The 18,566-nt window shown below is 40.5% G+C and overlaps 3 long non-coding RNA genes across 4 annotated transcripts in view; 2 read left to right on the top strand and 1 right to left on the bottom strand.

Annotated features, from left to right (window-relative positions):
• The window catches only part of LOC149975199 (uncharacterized), a 40,261-nt gene extending 37,355 nt beyond the window's left edge, over window positions 1-2,906 (top strand). Inside the window, exons 3-4 of one of the 2 annotated variants that reach the window (XR_016488937.1) lie at window positions 1-82; window positions 756-2,906. The exon at window positions 1-82 is cut by the window's left edge and continues 7 nt beyond it. This is a non-coding gene — a long non-coding RNA (uncharacterized LOC149975199). The other variant, XR_016488936.1, reaches the window with a different exon arrangement.
• The window catches only part of LOC149975198 (uncharacterized), an 18,555-nt gene extending 11,262 nt beyond the window's left edge, over window positions 1-7,293 (bottom strand). Inside the window, exon 1 of the long non-coding RNA XR_016488938.1 lies at window positions 7,070-7,293. This is a non-coding gene — a long non-coding RNA (uncharacterized LOC149975198). The remainder of the gene's footprint in view (window positions 1-7,069) is intronic.
• A 2,066-nt stretch (window positions 7,294-9,359) lies between these two features.
• LOC149975197 (uncharacterized) lies at window positions 9,360-12,949 on the top strand. Its single transcript, XR_016488680.1, has 3 exons — window positions 9,360-10,085; window positions 10,454-10,515; window positions 12,421-12,949. It is a non-coding gene; the product is annotated as an uncharacterized LOC149975197 (long non-coding RNA).
• The last annotated feature ends 5,617 nt before the right edge of the window (window positions 12,950-18,566 follow it).

Here is an 18,566-nt window from a genome sequence, read left to right as displayed (position 1 = left end):
ACTCTTGGGGAGAGTGAGTGAAATTGAGGCCATAAACAACCACATTTAAAAGGGCCTGGAAGTTGTTTGTTTTAGTGCAAAGGTATTTTAAAGGGGCACTCACCACATGGGATTTTAATGAGTTTTTATTTTCTGAGTTTCCATTACACACGCAAATTCTTTTGATAAAGGAATGTTCTGGGAACATGGAAATACAAAAATGTTGGAACTAGTTGACTATTGTTTGCAATTTGTTTAATATAGTGAAAAACACTGCTTTGGAGGGTTTTGTATGACCTATGACCTTCTGATGACTTTCCGTTGTGGCTTGATCACCCGCATTGGAAAGCCATTTGGATAATGAATTTATGGTCATTTGTAATACTGCTTTCAAAATAATTTGTATAAATGGTAAATATGTTTCTTAGCCATATTTGTAATTTGGACCACTGTGAAGAGGGAGAGGGCATTGCTTTTAACTAAGGGTATGCTGCTTTAAGTCTATTTTCCTATGACCATAGGGGTTAAATCACTTTTCTTTGTGGAGTTTTAGGTTAGTTGAAATTTGGTTTTATATATATATATATATATATTTGTTTTGTTTTGTTTTACATTACTCTCATATGGAGAGATGTGTGTAAAACATGGAGGAGGATTCAGTTTTTTGGGGGTTTGAATTGAAGTTATACAACTTAAGTGATATGTGAAGGAGTGTATTGTATTGTTGAGTGTATTGTATTGTTGTGTTTGTTTTGTTCTATTCCCGAGGGGTATAGGTCTAACTTCTTGATCCTTGGCTCTACGATGGAGTTGACAGTGAGATGGGAAGTATAAACCAATTTGAAAGAATAGTTTCAATAGAACGTTTTGATATTCTCTGTGAAATATGTTTAGGTATGTGTATTAAGAATAATTGGTAAAAGTAATAATTTATCATGTAGTTAATGAACTGAACTAAACTGTTGTTCTGATCTGTTCTTTCGAGGTTATCATGAAAAGTGACATCAGACGGTATCTTAATGCATGGAAGAGATAATTGGACCGAATAGTGTGTGTACCTCAAAACCCCCTCCATCTGGCTGAAGCAGTGTGACAAAGGCATTGAAGGCTTTCCGAACCACTTCTACCGAGAGAAAAGAACCAAGCCAGAAATTGGTGTACAGTCTCAGATCTAAGCTATCAACTGCTTTTCTTTCATGTTTATCTCATACTGTGAGAGTCCACTTGGAGTGATCATGGAGAAATATCTGTTCTAACATTTTCTTATGATGCTGGTATATTGGTTGACGAATGGACAAGACATGAGTGGTAAAGATGAGACATTGATATTGGGACATTATCATGGGCCATCCACTTTGAACTGTAAAGATATCTGAAGAAGAACGAAAGAGACGCCAGAAGAATCAGTGCCTGAGAGGGGGGGTTGGTCAACTGTGCCATTAAATTGTTTATACTTTTGTGGTATCAGGTTGATTGAAGAGGTCTACACCATGTAAATTGTAGTAATTTAGATTAAGAATGCATTGAGATACTGATCTGTATATAATCATGATTAAAAAAGTTAATAGTAGAATTATGGGATAATTATACTGAATGTAAATCTGCTAATATTAATGTGTGTTAAATTGAGGTTTTTACTTTGAGTGATAAGACAAAGTTGAATCACTGAGGAATGCCATTCTAAATATTGGTTGGATAAATAGTTGGGTTGTTACTTATGATTTGGAATATGAATGATTTCCCTAACCTATTCTCTATTCCTGTGTATATTTCTGAGCATGAGGACTTAGAGGGATGTCTGTCCTATATGTTGTGAGGAGGCCTGTGTTTAGATACTGGTTCTCATGTAACTTAGGGAGAATTTCTAAATATTGGTTATGTTTTTAATTTCCTCAAATGGATTATTCTGTGTTATTAAACATGTGCAAGTTTGTCTTGTAGAATAAAGGTTGTAAACTTAGTTTCAGAAGGGAGAAAGCTTACATATAAGCTAAGGTATTTGACATTGAGGGGATTTGAATTTGAATTTCCTTTTAAATATTGAGTATGTAATTAATATTCTGATTCTTTAGAAGGGACAATGTCCCTGAGAGGGGAATGTTGGAGACTAATCAGAATTAGTTGGTAACATAGGTAAGATGTTTTATATTCATCATATGTTTGTAAGTTACTTCTCATCAGAATGTTTATTTCCATGACAGGATTTATACGCAACATACACCTATATATCTTTCAACTATGCTGTGATGTTTAACGTACAATTTCAATCTATCTAATCAAATAGAATCCACAGATTGCGAGTTGAAGATAAATACTTTTACTAAGAGTATCAGTATATTAGTTATTGACTGACCCGGTCTCTCCAAATCTCTTAACAGTACTTTTTCTAGGGTCAATTTTAAATCAATGCTATGCATTTTGCTAAAGCACGAAGTCTTGAATCTTGCTTTGTTTTATATATCAACTCATACACCCTCTACCGTGGAATCAGTACATCAAAAATCTCTTCACAACTATTTTGCAATCTGTATGGCACAGTTGTCAACATCCTGGTCCTCAAATGAAACTGGTTTTCTTTTTTTGATATTTTTATTCCTCCGCAACTTATGATCTTTTATATTGGGATGACAGACCAGTTTCCTCCTCCTCCCACTGCCACCTGCCTCCTCCATTTTTGGGGTAATGCTGATAACCCCATGAAGGACATAACTCTACCATTCCAATTTACAAAATACCCTTTTCAAACATCTTTCCCATAAATACAGGTATTTTACAAACCAGCACATTTGAGTTCAGCAATCATATTTGTTGAAAATATTTGTTCTATATTTTCAGGGGGGTGAAATTGAAATTGTAGCCAGCTCTGCAATGCTTGTTTGAAAAGGAGAAATACTTTGAATAAAGTATCATTTTCAATTAATCGAAAATGAGACATGGCAATCTGCACAAAGGCAACAAGGCCATTTTTAAACAACGGATTTTCTTTTCTTCATAATCTACTTGAGAGCCATTTAGGGTTCAAGTAAAACTTTTGAATAAGTGAAGCTTTTAGAGAGAGTGTAACGCTGTTCGTGTGAGGAAGAAGGAGTAGACTAAAGCGCAGCGTGGTACTTGTTCATGATGTTTATTATAACCTGAACACTAAAACAAAAGTGGAACAAAACGCAACAGTTCTGTCAGGTACTCACACAAAACAGAAAACAACTACCCACACCCATAGTGGGAAAACAGGCTGCCTAAGTATGGTTCTCAATCAGAGACAACGATTGCCAGCTGCCTCTGATTGGGAACCATACCAGGCCAAACACATAGCAATACAAAACCTAGACTACAAAACATACAATGCCCACCCCAACTCACGCCCTGACCAAACTAAAACGGAGACATAAAAAAGGAACTAAGGTCAGGACGTGACAGAGAGGTTTATTGCTCTTATATTTAATAATCTCAACCCACCCAATTCATATTTATTATATAGATAGGCATGCTTTATTTTGTCTGGTTTAGCATCCCGGACAAATCTTTAGGAGTAGGCCGCCCCATAAATGAGTAAACTGAGATATGACTAAATGTCAGCGTATGCGCTACTGGTGTTGAAGTCAGGTGCAGGAGAGCAGAGAGTTGTGATCAGGCGCACACTTTTTTTCGGCAGAAGCAAACAACAGACAGACACAACAGTGTCCAACAAACCTCCAGCCAAAGGCAAAAGTGCAAAGCAAGACAAAGTCACAAATAAACAAAAATGTTTAACAATTAAACATACTCCGGGTTGACACATAGTACCCGGGGGAAAAACCAGCTAGGCGCGACAATACAAAACACGTAACAAAACAATCCCACAAAAAGACATGGGGGGAACAGAGGAATATATATGCAGTTGATTAGGGAATGTAAACCACATGTGCGGGGAACAAGACAAAACAAATGGAACAATGGAAAATGGAGAGGCGATGGCTAGAAGGCCAGTGACGTCGACTGCCGAACGCCGCACAAACAAGAAGGGGAGCCGACTTCGAAGTCGTGACAGTACCCACCCCTTGACGTGCGGCTCCAGCAGCTCGCTGACACCGGCCTTGTGGACGACCCGGAGGGCGAGGCGCCGTACAATCCGGACGGAAACAGTGGAACTCCCACAGAGTCCAACATGTCCGTCACCGGAACCCAGCACCTCTCCTCCGGACCATACCCCTCCCACTCCACGAGGTACTGAAGGCCCCCCGCCTGACGTCTTGAATCCAGGATGGAACAGACTGAGTACGCCGGGGCCCCCTCGATGTCCAGAGGAGGCGGAGGAACCTCCCACACCTCAGACTCCTGGAGCGGACCAACCACCACCGGACTGAGGAGATACACATGGAAGAGGGGTTAACAGTTGCCGGGTAGCCGGGTGGCGGGTGCCAGGTAGAGATCCAGCTGCAACAGGAAACCCTGGCAGCGGGCAGCTGTCCCATCGTACTCCCGGGGAAGGGCGAGACAAATCCCACTGGGACCGGGTGCAGGGGGGCGAGTATTGGGGACCCGGGTTGTGCTGGCGGAGGCGCTGGAGGAACTCCCTGTCACTCCCAGCAGTCCATGGTTTGAACGACGCAGTCCATGGCGGCGCCGAGATCATGGAGCATTGCTGCGTGCTCCCGGACGCACTCCTCAACCCCTATACCAGGGGCACCTGCTTCTGCTGACTCCATATTCGGGTGTGGAATTCTGTAAGCGGTGCAGGGAAGTCAGGTGCAGGAGAGCAGAAATGGGTAACAGCCGGAGCACTTTAATGATGCAAAAACAAACGGCACCCAGAACAACAAAATACGGGTTGAAACAACCCTTCGCCAACCAGTCAGAAATGTACAAAACACTTACAACAAACAATTCCACACACAGACATGGGGGGAACAGAAGGTTATATCCATGTCAAATAATGAGGGAATGTAAACCAGGTGTGTAGGAAAACAAGGCAAAACAAATGGAAAATGAAAGGTGGATTGGTGATGGCTAGAAGACCGGTGACGTCGACAGCCGAACTCCGCCCGAACAAGGAGAGGAACCGACTTCAGCGGAAGTCGTGACAACCCCATAACACCATCTATGTAATGTGTCCGTTAATGAAAGGATGCCAATTCTGATTTATGCTCAGTCTGCAGCTTTAAAGCTTGAAATTTAGAACCTGTTTTGTGCTTACGCTCTACTCCTTGTACTCTGTGTCATTGCCAAACATTCCTCGGCATGACAAGGATTGGGAAGGAATGGAATGTTAGTAAAAACAGACTGGATTTTTCCAGGCTACAGCTTTGATACTGCAACATACTCAAAAGTAGTTCAAACAGATGCTCCTAAATTAAAATGTCAAGGATTATTCTCTTGAATTTCTTTAAATATGATCCTAAAATCATATTGAAAACGACAGGATTGTGGGCCATCAATAAATGGTCTGACACCTGTCCCAAACTACAGAAGAATGAAGTTAGCCCCCTTGGCTATTTTTTTGAGAGAATAGCACAGGATGCTGCTATTTTTGTTGCAGAATCTTTGCAGAGTCCCACAGCTGTCAGATGCGAGAGGAGACATTAATATACTCTAGTTCTCCAGCAGGAGACAATGAAAGGTTATAGTAAATGCCTGTGTGTCAAAAAAATAAAAAATACATAATCACTGGCTCAACCACCATCAAATATTTAACAAAGAACAGTGAGGGAGGGAGCAAGTAAAGTAAAAAAAAACAGTAGATCACACTGAATTCCCAAGGCCTCTATGGACTTTTTTTGTTCAGTTGTCAGCAAAGCACTTTGCCACTGTGGAAGCATTTAAAAAATAAATACATCCTGGTTTTCCAGAGGAGAGACCATTAATACACAAGGTATACTGGGCATGTGTATTACTATTTCATATGGACAGTCTATTTTAATTCTGGACTCCCAACCTCATGGTGTTATAAGGAGAAATAAAGAGGTAAGCAGGATCAAACCAGGGTTGTAATCTAGATTTAATACTGAATACGTAGAATCAGAAACAAGCCAAATGTTATATTATAAGCTAATTACGACATGGCAGTAGAGCCTTTGTGTTAGCTACAGTAACTCATATCTCAAGTACTCAGACAAATAGGCAAGCTACAATGTGCTGATGGTCAGTACATCTAGACTCCATGCAATGCAATTGATTAATTTGAGGATACGACCCTTCATCTCAATTTCTGCCTAAAATGACATAACCAAATATAACTGTAGCTCAGGACCTGAAGCAAGTATATGCATTTTCTTGATACTACTTGAAAGGAAATACTTTGAAGTTTGTGGAGATATGAAATTAATGTAGGATAATATAACACAATAGATCTGGTAAAAATATTTTAAAAGATAACAAAAACAGGCATTTTCTAGTTCTATTTTTATTGCATCATCTTTGAAATGCAAAAGAAAGGTCATACATTGAGATAGGAAGCTGGTGATAATTGAGATGTTGTCGGCAAGAGGGGAACAGTGTGTGCAAAGTTTCAGACTGATACATTCAAGAATGAGAGAGCTACATAATAGTTTGTCTGAAGTAGTCCAGGTTTCCCTCACGAGCCCAAAAGTACCCAAGAGGCCGAATGAGTCAATTGATACATTTTCAAGTACATAACTATAGAGAACATACAAAAATGAAATGGTATACAGAGAGCGAGGTTAGTAAAACATCGGCGGATTACTAACCACCGGTCCTGGGAACCATCATTACGTGCAGCTGCGCTTCATCATTAAGCACACCTGGACTTCATTACCTCACTCATTACCTCCCCTTTATCTGGCACATTCCTTAGGTTCCTACCCCAGGCAGTATCATTTATGTTGTTCATGTCTAGACGCTACTCCTACATTTTATTGTTCCATGTTTCTTCTTATATTAAACTTACCACCTGCTTCTCGACTCCCAGCGTCTACGTTACAATATATCTATAAACATATTATATAGAGTATGGGGAACACAATCACTACAATGAAATAAGTGGACCAATAGGCAATAAGACACTCAAAAACCACAGCCACAACATGTCATAGCCAACATACTGTAACACATGCAATTGCATTAGCATGAAAATCAAAAATGTTTTTTTACTTACTGACTCTCCCGGTCAATTTCTGCAATAATCTCATCCACATTTCTATGCTTGGACTTTAGTCTATCCACTCTTAGTAGCCATGTTGTACTTTTTGAATGTTTTGAAAAGTTTGTAGAAGAAAGCGAACCGCTGCATAACATAAACGTCCCTGTGTCCTGTTGATTTTCAATTGAGAATGAATCGTGTTACACAGAGGTCTGGCATAACAGCCATTTGTCCTACAAAGGGCAATCACATACTCATAGAAAACTAGCTAGATAGCCAATGAGCTGGGCTATGTTTCAAAACGATAGGTGGTCATTGGACCAAGACACTGTCAATCAAGTGAACACCGCCTGTCTCATTGGTGTGTAATGATGGCTGACCTTCATGGGCAAATTGACGTGTTGTGTAGCCAATACATAATATAGAATGATGAAACAAAGTTTGGTTACCTTCTATAGTAAGCTGAGGATTGCACAGAAACTGAACTTGACTGGGTGAGACAAGGTTTAGCCGATTCAATTTCATAAATTGTTTTGTTGCAAGTTAAAAGAGTCAGAATTAATGTGAAATGCTGTATACAACATGGATCGTGTTAGGATATAAGCATTTATTTTATCAAACAAAAATACACTACATTTTATCTCTGGGACCCTCAGGATGACAAATCAGAGCAAGATTACTGAATGTAAGAACTTTATTTACCGTCAGAGGGGAATACATCAAACCAGTTTCCTTGATAAAAGTGTTTTGTTGTCGTGCACTATCCTCAAACAATAGCATGGTATTTTTTTAGCTGTAATAGCTACTGTAAATTGGACAGTGCAGTTACATTAACAATCATTTAAGCTTTTTGAAGATATAAGACATGTCTATGGCCGGGAAAGTTGGCTGCCATTCCAGTCAAATATTGCACATTGAGCAGCAACTGTCCCGATTTTGGGACACTGATCCAGTAGAGGATATGTTTTGTATACTCAGTGGAGATCACTTAATATAATTGGATCCATTTTATTTCCCTCATAATCTTAAACTAACCAGGGGTAGGCCTGAGCTTTTTCAATTTTCTTCAATTAAAGGTAAGCCTATGGCATACCCTCTCATACCCCCTCAATTCGAGTCTTGGTTTGAACTTAAAATGAATATCCCTTCACTGAAATTGAGGTAGGCTATTTAAAGAGTGCATGGTGGGTGGAGTAAATGACAGACACATTTACAGACATAGCAGCCTATAGCCTAATTTCATCTTTCAAACAGGGATGCCTACCTCTTATTTCTTAAATAGGAACAAATAAGACCCAACACAAAGCCCTCTTGTTGTTAGTAAAGTAAACATTGTTAAAATGAATTATGCCTACTTGAATTTGCATACCTTTAGCACCATGAGCTGTCCATTTCTGATTGATTGTGCCGTGGCTGCTGCTTCAAGTGTCAGCACCACAATGTAAGTAACTCGAATCTGGCTTATTGTAAGGTCAATAACTCTGATAAATAGCAAGAAACATATTGTTTTTAATACAATCAAATGTAGTAGTAGCAAGCTATCAAATTTGACCTCGGGTCCTCCTTCTCCTTCTCATCCTCACACTCTCCTTCTCAAACTGAACAGAACATAGGCTAGTCCGCACGTTTTTTTAAACTAGGTCTAATCAAAAAATTATATTTGGAAGAAACCTCTGACCCCATTGGATAAGCAGCACAACGTTTTTGATCAGCAAGATCAGAGCAGGCCAGGGCTCAGGGTTGGAATATCCTTTGCAGTGTGTAATGCAGCCTAGTTTTATTACACTATCCCAGCAGATGTGTTAGAAATACAACTTTGCTCTGTGCTGCTTCGTACATGCTCTTCATAGCCTATTGATTGAGACCACATTAAATAGCCTATAGGCTAATGGGGATCCTAAGTATGTTTTATTCACTGCTATAGCACACTCTGCCAACCCGGATGTCCTAGCTGTGTCTGAATCCTGGCATAGGAAAGCCACCAAAAACCCAGAAATTTCCATCCCTATCTATAACATTTTCCGACAAGATAGGACTGCCAAAGGGGATGGAGTTGCAATCTTCTGCAGAGATAGATAGCCTGCAGAGTTCTGTCTTACTATCCAGGTCTGTACTCAAACAATTTGAACTTCTACTTTTAAAAATCCACCTTTCTAGAAACAAGTATAGACCACCTTGCTATAGACCACCTTCTGCCCCCAGCTGTGCCCTGGAGACCATATGTGAATTGATTGCCCACCATCTATCTTCAGAGCTCGTGCTGTTAGGTGACTTAAACTGGGACATGCTTAACCTGTTAGAGCTCTAGGGGCGCTATTTCATTTTTGGATAAAAAACGTTCCCGTTTTAAGCGCGATATTTTGTCACGAAAAGATGCTCGACTATGCATATTCTTGACAGTTCTGGAAAGAAAACACTCTGAAGTTTCAGAATCTGCAAAGATTTTGTCTGTAAGTGCCCCAGAACTCATTCTACAGGCAAAACCAAGATGATGCATCACCCAGGAATTAGCAGAATTTCTGAAGCTCTGTTTTCCATTCTCTCCTTATATGGCTGTGATTGCGCAACGAATGAGCCTACACTTTCTGTCGTTCGCCCAAGGTCTTAGCAGCATTGTGACGTATTTGTAGGCATATCATTGGAAGATTGACCATAAGAGACTACATTTTCCAAGTGTCCGCCTGGTGTCCTGCGTCGAATTCGGTGCGCAATTGCCAGCTGCTTCTACTTTACCATTTGATTCAGGGGAGAAAGCATGTGTCCAAGAACGATGTATCAATGAAGAGATATGTGAAAAACACCTTGATGATTGATTCTAAACAACGTTTGCCATGTTTTCAGTCGATATTATGGAGTTAATTTGGAAAAAAGTTCGCGTTTTGAGGACTGAATTTTGGGATTTTTTTTGGTAGCCAAATGTGATGTATAAAACGGAGCTATTTCTAATACACAAGGAATCTTTTTGGAAAAACTGAGCATCTGCTATCTAACTGAGAGTATCCTCATTGAAAACATCAGAAGTTCTTCACAGGTAAATGATTTTATTTGAAGGCTTTTATGTTTTTGTTAATGTTGCGTGCTGGATGCTAACGCTAATGCTAACGCTAAATGCTAACGCGAAATGCTAACGCTAGCTAGCTACTTTTACACAAATGATTGTTTTCCTATGGTTGAGAAGCATATTTTGAAAATCTGAGATGACAGTGTTGTTTACAAAAGGCTAAGCTTGAGAGATGGCATATTTATTTCATTTCATTTGCGATTTTCATAAATAGTTAACGTTGTGTTATGCTAATGAGCTTGCTGATAGATTTACACAATCCTGGATACAGGGGTTTTTTCATAGCTAAACGTGACGCAGAAAACGGAGCGATTTGTCCTAAACAAATAATCTTTCAGGAAAAACTGAACATTTGCTATCTGAGAGTCTCCTCATTGAAAACATCTGAAGTTCTTCAAAGGTAAATGATTTTATTTGAATGCTTTTCTGTTTTTTTGTGTAAATGTTGCCAGCTGAATGCTAATGCTAAATGCTACGTTAGCCATCAATACTGTTACACAAATGCTTGTTTTGCAATGGTTGAGAAGCATATTTTGAAAATCTGAGATGACAGTGTTGTTAACAAAAGGCTAAGCTTGAGAGCTAGCATATTTATTTCATTTCATTTGCGATTTTCATGAATAGTTAACGTTGCGTTATGGTAATGAGCTTGAGTCTGTATTCACGATCCCGGATCCGGGATGGGGAGATCAGAAAGGTTAACACCCCGGCCATCCTACAATCTAAGCTTGATGCCCTCAATCTCACACAAATTATCAATGAACCTACCAGGTACAACCCCAAATCTGTAAACACAGGCACCCTCATAGATATCATCCTGACCAACATGCCCTCAAAATACACATCTGCTGTCTTCAACCATGATCTCAGCGATCACTGCCTCATTGCTTGCGTTCGTAATGGGTCTGCGGTCAAATGACCACCCCAAGGAATAGATATAGCCCGTGGTTCACTCCAGACTTGACTGCCCTTGACAGGCACAGAAACATCCTGTGGTGTACGGCATTAGCATCAAATAGCCCCCGCATAATGCAACTTTTCAGGGCAGTTAGGAAAGCAAAGGCTAGCTTTTTCAAAGAAATTTGCATCTTGCAGCACAAACTACAAAATTTTCTGGGACACTGTAAAGTCCATGGAGAATAAGAGCACCTCCTCCCAGCTGCCCACTGCACTGAGGCTAGGAAACACTGTCACCACCGATATGTCCACAATAATTGAGAATTTCAATAAGCATTTTTCAACGGATGGCCATGCTTTCCACTTGGCCAACCCTACCCGGTCAACAGTCCTGCACCCCACAGCAACTTGCCCAGCCTCCCCCATTTCTCCACCAGATAGCTGATGTTCTGAAAGAGCTGCAAAATCTGGACCCCTACAAATCAGCAGGGCTAGACAATCCCGACCCTCTCTTTCTAAAATGATCAGCCAAAATTGTTACAACCCCTATTTCTAGCCTTTTCAACATCTCTTTCGTACCGTCTGAGATCCCCAACGATTGGAAAGCTGCAGTGGTCATGCCCCTTTTCAAACGGGGAGACCCTCTAGACCCAAACTGCTACTGACCTATATCTATCCTACCCTGCCTTTCTAAGGTCTTCGAAAGCCAAGTTAACAAACAGATCCCTGACCATTTCGAATCCCACCGTACCTTCTACGCTATGCAATCTGGTTTCAGAGCTGTTCATGGGTGCACCTCAGCCATGCTCAAGGTCCTAAATGATATCATAACCCCCATTGATAAGAGACAATACTGTGCAGCTGTATTCATCGACCTGGCCAAGGCTCTCATCTCTGTCAATCACCACATTCTTATTGGCGCTCTAAACAGCCTTGGTTTCTCAAATGACTGTCTCGCCTGGTTCACCAACTGTGTGTCAAATCGGAGGGCCTGTTTTCCGGACCTCTGGCAGTCTATGGGGGTGCCACAGCGTTCAATTCTCAGGCCGACTCTTTTCTCTGTATACATCAATGATGTCGCTCTTGCTGCTGGTGACTCTCTGATCCACCTCTATGCAGACGACACCATTCTGTATACTTCTGGCCCTTCTTTGGACACTGGGTTAACTAACCTCCAGACGAGCTTCAATGCCATACAACTCTCCTTCCATGGCCTCCAACTGTTCTTAAATGTGAGTAAAACTAAATGCATGCTCTTCAACCGATCGCTGCCTGCACCTGCCCGCCCGTCCAGCATCACTACTCTGGACGGTTCTGACGGTTCTGAATATGTGGGTGTTACGGATACAGGTATCCTGTGTGTGTGTGTATGTATCCTGTGTTCTTTTCTCTCCTTCTCCCCTCACAGGTGAAAATAATCACTCCCCAATCAGTCAACAATCAATCAGAAGACACACCTCCTCCTATTTCCTACCCTATCACAGTTCCTTTCCCTTGGTTTAAAACCCCATCAGTTGTTTGCTCTAGAGCTCAATCTCTCTGTAAATGCCATGTATGTAGATCTCAATGTTTCACTCTCTCTGTGTCTTAACCTCTCCTTTTGTTTGAGCACCTCCATAGCACTTTGTCATCACCTGTGAGTATTGTTTTTGGTTATGGTGTTTCTATTTTATTGCTGGTGGGAAAAGGGGAAACCAAGACAAGTCGCCCATGGGCATACACTACCCGTAGGTGAACTTTGTTAAATACACTAGTTAGAACTGGGCGGACCACCCACTGTATTTTTGGTTAGTTAGTTGTTGTTAAAGTAGGCTAGTCTAGCTTAGGGGTGTTTTTTGTATACTTATTGTTCCTTTCCTTGGGTCCAGCTCAGCCCCTTTTCCTGCTCCCCCCCATTACCGTGTGTTTATCAAATAAACCTTGAGTTTGACGGATAATTTCAGTTGTCCTGGTTATTACGTTCACACTTTTACTTTGTCACTATTATAATTTACACGAGTTATGTTACGGGTCTCATTACCATCCCCCCTAGACTGTCGGGCCAAAAGGGATTCGTAACAGTGGGCAACTACAAATACCTAGGTGTCTGGTTAGACTGTAAACTCTACTTCAAGACTCACATTAAGCATCTCCAATCCAAAATTAAATCTAAAATCGGCTTCCTATTTCTCAACAAAGCATCCTTCACTCATGTTGCCAAACATACCCTCGTAAAACTGACTATCCTACCAATCCTTGACTTCTGCAATGTCATTTACAAAATAGCCTCCAACACTCTACTCAGCAAATTGGATGCAGTCTATCACAGTGCCATCCGTTTTGTCACCAAAGCCCCATATACTACCCACCACTGCGACCTATATGCTCTCGTTGGCTGGCACTCGCTTCATATTCGTTGCCAAACCCTCTGGCTTCAGGTCATCTATAAGTCTTTGCTAGGTAAAACCCCACCTTATCTCAGCTCACTAGTCACCATAGCAGCACCCACCCGTAGCATGCGCTCCAGCAGGTATATTTCACTGGTCACCCCCAAAGCCAATTCCTACTTTGGCTGCCTTTCCTTCCAGTTCTCTGCTGCCAATGACTGGAACAAATTGCAAAAATCACTGAAGCTGGAGACCCATATCTCCCTCACTAACTTTAAGCACCAGCTGTCAGAGCAGCTCACAGATCACTGCACCTGTACATTGCCCATCTGTAAATAGCCATCCAGCTACCTCATCCCCGTACTTTTATTTATTTATTTGGCACCCCAGTATCTCTACTTGCACATTCATCTTCTGCACATCTGTCACTCCAGTGTTTAATTAATAAATTGTAATTATTTTGCCACTATGGCTTATTTATTGCCTTACCTCCCTTATCTTACCTCATTTCCGCACACTGTGTGTGTATGTGTGTGTATATATATATATATATATATATATATATATATATATATATATTTTGTTATTGACTGTATGTTTGTTTATTCCATGTGTAACTCTGTGTTTGTCGCCCTGCCTTGCTTTATCTTGGCCAGGTCGCAGTTGTAAATTAGAACTTGTTTTCAACTAAATAAAGGTGAAATAAAAAATAAATCAAATCAAATAACAAAATATTTTAATAACTATTGACAAAAGGCATGTCGGCTTTTCATTTTTCATTAATTTATAAATATTTCTAAAAACAAAATTCCACTTTGAAATGATGGGATATTGTGTGTAATACATTCAAGCTGTAACACAACCCATTGTGGAAAGGGGTGTGAATACTTTCTGTAGGAACTGTGCATAGCTACCTCGATTGCCTCATACCCACACGCACATCAGCTTGGTACTGTTACTCTCTGTGTATAGCCATGTTATTTTTAATCGTCATTGTTATTCCTTATACCCTGTGTATTGCTGTTGTCACTGTCTATTTACATTTTTTATCTTTAATTCTGCATTGTTCGAAAAATACCTATATGTAAGCAATTCACTGTTTGTCTACACCTGTTTTACGAAGCATTTGACAAATAATATTAGATTAGATGTGCCCTGGGCCACCTTTTTTTAGTATAAAATTGACCAAACAGGAACTGATAGAAATTACTGGATTACCCAGCTGGCAGAGTTGGTTAAACTCACACACACACACACGCGCGCAGAGCTCTCACTGCAGTTTGATAAATATTTCTTGGCATTCTCACTGAGCAGGTTTTCCTTTTTCCTGTGTCTCTTCCTTTGAGATGGAGTCCATTACTTCTCTGTGGGCCAATTTCACCCTTTCAGAGTTTGTTGGCCTCTTTGATTACAGGGGAAATGGCCTGTCCTTCACAGAAGCCATTAAACCTGACACAATTTGAATCGCTCTCAGTCTTACGACCAGAAGGAGGAGTGGAGGAGGACTCCCAGCCTGGATTACAGTGTCCATGTTAGGACAGCCTCAGTCAAAAGGTACATGAGCATTGGTCCAACTGGAGGTGTCAAAAATAAATATATGCACCTCCCTCCCCAACGTTACAATTATTTCCACATGACACTCCACAAATTGTACACCCTCCCCCTCATAAAATTAAGTCAAAACGAATGATTAGCACCCAAAATAGCAATAACTGTAGCAACCCTGTATTTATAAGCGTGGATATCAACTCAGTCCAGCTTTAAACTTATTCTTAAAAGTTGTAATAGTTGAAGACACAAGGTACAATTTCTAAATTATCATCAGTTCATAGATATTGTTGTAATTTTTTTTGGTCACTCAATTATCACTTGAATTAGACATGGCAAAATGTTTAGAAGTGCATAAAAATGTACTTTAAACCTGAATTTCTCCCCACCAACAAGAGGGGTGTGAAGAGTTTATGTCTTGAACAGCGCTTGTAGAGAGGGGTGTGGGGGGTCACGGGATGTTCCCCAATGCTGGAAAGGGGCCCCGAGTGGAAAAGTTTACACTAGTTCAGGTAGGATAATTTTATTGCCCCTGATGCCATACCAATGTAATTAACTGGATAACATGTGTTTTTTTAAGTGAGGTGAGCCAGAACAAAAAAATGACATCATAAAAAATTTAATAAAAGATGTACTCCTTGTAATAAATCTAAAAAACCTTTGTACAACACCTAACATCCTCAGTGTGAGATTTTAGCCTTTTGGTATTGTAGCGAACGGAGGGGCAGGGAATACCACTCGGGTCGCTGGTGTGAAAAATAAACACATTTAACGCATTGTGCTAACCCACTTGCTGGGAATTGTAAAGTGGCTCTTATAGCAAGGTTTTCTACAATGCTCCCCACTGTGCTTGAAGGCACATCCCTGTGCTTTGATTACTCAGCCACATAGCACGTCCGCATTCCGATTGCCGCACGGCCACCATCCCACTTCTGACACCAGTGTAGCAAACGGCAGGACAAGGAAGTGAAACCGGGTCACTAGCGTGAAAGGCAAACACCCTATACCCTATGTACCAATAGGGTAGGAATTGTATCATTAAATGGTACATTTTATCCAAAGCAATTAGAGTTAAACGCCTTGCTCAAGGGCACTGAGATTTTTCAACTAGTCAGCTCAGGGGTTTAAACCAGCAACCTTTTGTTAACTATAACACAATCCTCCTCATATAAATCAAGGATTGTGACACTATAATGGTTTTGGAATTACTATGATTAGATTCCCTGTCAGGGTACCCCCCTAATCCACTATAAAAAGCATGTCCTAGCCGAGTTTTAGTCACAGTGCATTTGTGTTAGGCTACCGGTGTTTCTGTACTGCACATATGATGACAGTGTATGCAAAAGAAATGTGCACTCGATTGATGCAAATCATCATTTTGCCAGGTAGGCCTACTTTGTAGGCAACATTTAACTGGGAAGGTTTTTGGGGGAAAATGTTGAAAATGATTGTTTCAGCATGCGTCGTGGATTTTATAGAGCCAATTGGCTATGTATCTTACCTTTAGAAGTACATTTCGAACTGTCCCTAATACAGGGTTAACACTGTTCCCCATGTTAAATTAGCACTCATAACAGTAACGTTCAACTAAAGTAATACATTAACTGGAATTGCCCCAGCGTGAGTCTGCTCTCCTCTCAGCTGAGGAGAAGTGTTCAGAGGAGAAGAACCCACCTGCTGCTCCTGGAGATGCTAATCCGTTCAGCTCTCCGCCCGCTCCTCCAGGGGTCCTGCCTCTCGCTGCTGCTGCCTTCACCCACGCTGGGAGACACCATACCGGGAGCTGGTTGGAGCGAGAAGCTGGATTAATTGGCTCCCTGTTTAAAAGGCTCCACATACATAACACACTGTTCCTTCTCCTGTGTTCTTGTATAATGCTTATGTTAAAGTAAATGGAAAAGGCTTTCCCCTCATTTAAAGACTGTGCTCACAGTCTTTAATCTTTAATTCTGCCGTCCATTTAAGGCATGGCTCCCATATGTTATATAATAAGAGAAGTACACCCATACAAAAGTATATGGACACCCCTTCAAATTAATGGATTCGGCTATTTCAGCCACATCCGTTGTCGGCAGGTGTATAAAACCAAGCACACAGTCATGCAATCTCCATAGATAAAATATGGCAATAGAATAGGCTGTACTGAAGAGCTCAGTGACATGTAATGTTGTACAGTCATATGATTCCACCTTTCCAACAAGTCAGTTCATCAAATTTCTGCCCTCCTAGAGCTGCCCCGGCTGAAACGCATTGTGCATATACATCGTCTGTCCTCGATTGCAACATTCACATTACTGCATTCCAAACTGCCTCTGGAAGCAACGTCAGCACAAGAACTGTTCGTCTGGAGCTTCATGAAATAGATTTCCATGGCCGAGCAGCCGCAGACAAGCCTAAGATCACCATGCGCTACGCCAAGCGCATTCTGGAGTAATGTAAAGGTCGCCACCATAGGACTCTGGAGTTGCTAGCTAGCATTAAACTTAACTTATAAAAAACAATCAATCTTAACATAATCACCAGTTAACTACACATGGTTGATGATATGACTAGTTTAACTAGCTTGTCCTGCGTTGCATATAATCAATGTGGTGCCTGAAATTGTGTCACTTCTCTTGCGTTAAGTGTAAGCAGAGACAAAGTATATGCGGCAGTTTGGGTCGCCTGGCTCGTTGCGAACTGTGTGAAGACCATTTCTTCCTAACAAAGACAGTAATGAATTTGCAAGAATTTTACATAATTATGACGTAACATTGAAGGTTGTGCAATATTTAGACTTAGGGTTGCCACCCATTCGATAAAATACGGAACGGTTATGTATTTCACTGAAAGAATAAACGTTTTGTTTTTTTCGAAATTATAGTTTCCGGATTTGACCATATTAATGACCTAAGGCTCATATTTCTGTGTGTTTATTACATTATAATTAAGCCTATGATTTGATATTTGATAGAGCAGTCTGACTGAGTGACTGGTAGGCAGCAGCAGGCTCATAAGCATTCATTGAAACCGCACTTACCTCCATTTGCCAGCAGCACAGCTCTGTTTATGACTTCAAGCCTATCAACTCCCGAGATTAGGCTGGCAATACTATAGTGCCTATAAGAACATCCAATAGAGAGAAATAGTCCAATAATAACTACAACCTAAAACTTCTTAACTGGGAAAATTGAAGACACATGTTAAAGGGAACCACCAGCTGTCATGTGTTCTCATTTTCTGGGAAAGGAACTTAAACATTAGCTTTTCTACATGGCACATATTGCACTTTTACTTTCTTCTCCAACACTGTGTTTTTGCATTATTTAAACCAAATTGAACATGGTTCATTATTTACTTGAGACTAAATTGATTTTATTTTTGTATCATATTAAGTTAAAATAAAGTGTTCATTGTTCATTCGGTATTGTTGTAATTGTCATTATTACAAATATATATATATATATAAAAATTGACCGATTAATCGGTATCGGCTTTTTTTGGCCCTCCAATAAATGGTATCGGTATCGGCGTTGAAAAATCATAATCGGTCGACCTCTAGTTCTAACGTCTAGTGGGAAGCCATCCCAGAAGAGTGGAGGTTGTTATACTAGCAAAGGGGACACCAACTCCATATTAATGCCTATGATAATGGAATGAG

Source organism: Oncorhynchus mykiss, chromosome 19, assembly GCF_057628025.1.
Source record: "Oncorhynchus mykiss isolate SJ-2025 chromosome 19, ASM5762802v1, whole genome shotgun sequence".
In the NCBI taxonomy this organism is placed as follows: domain Eukaryota; kingdom Metazoa; phylum Chordata; class Actinopteri; order Salmoniformes; family Salmonidae; genus Oncorhynchus; species Oncorhynchus mykiss.
The sequence above is the reverse complement of the archived record's forward strand: the minus strand, read 5'-3'. Positions and strand labels throughout refer to the sequence as shown.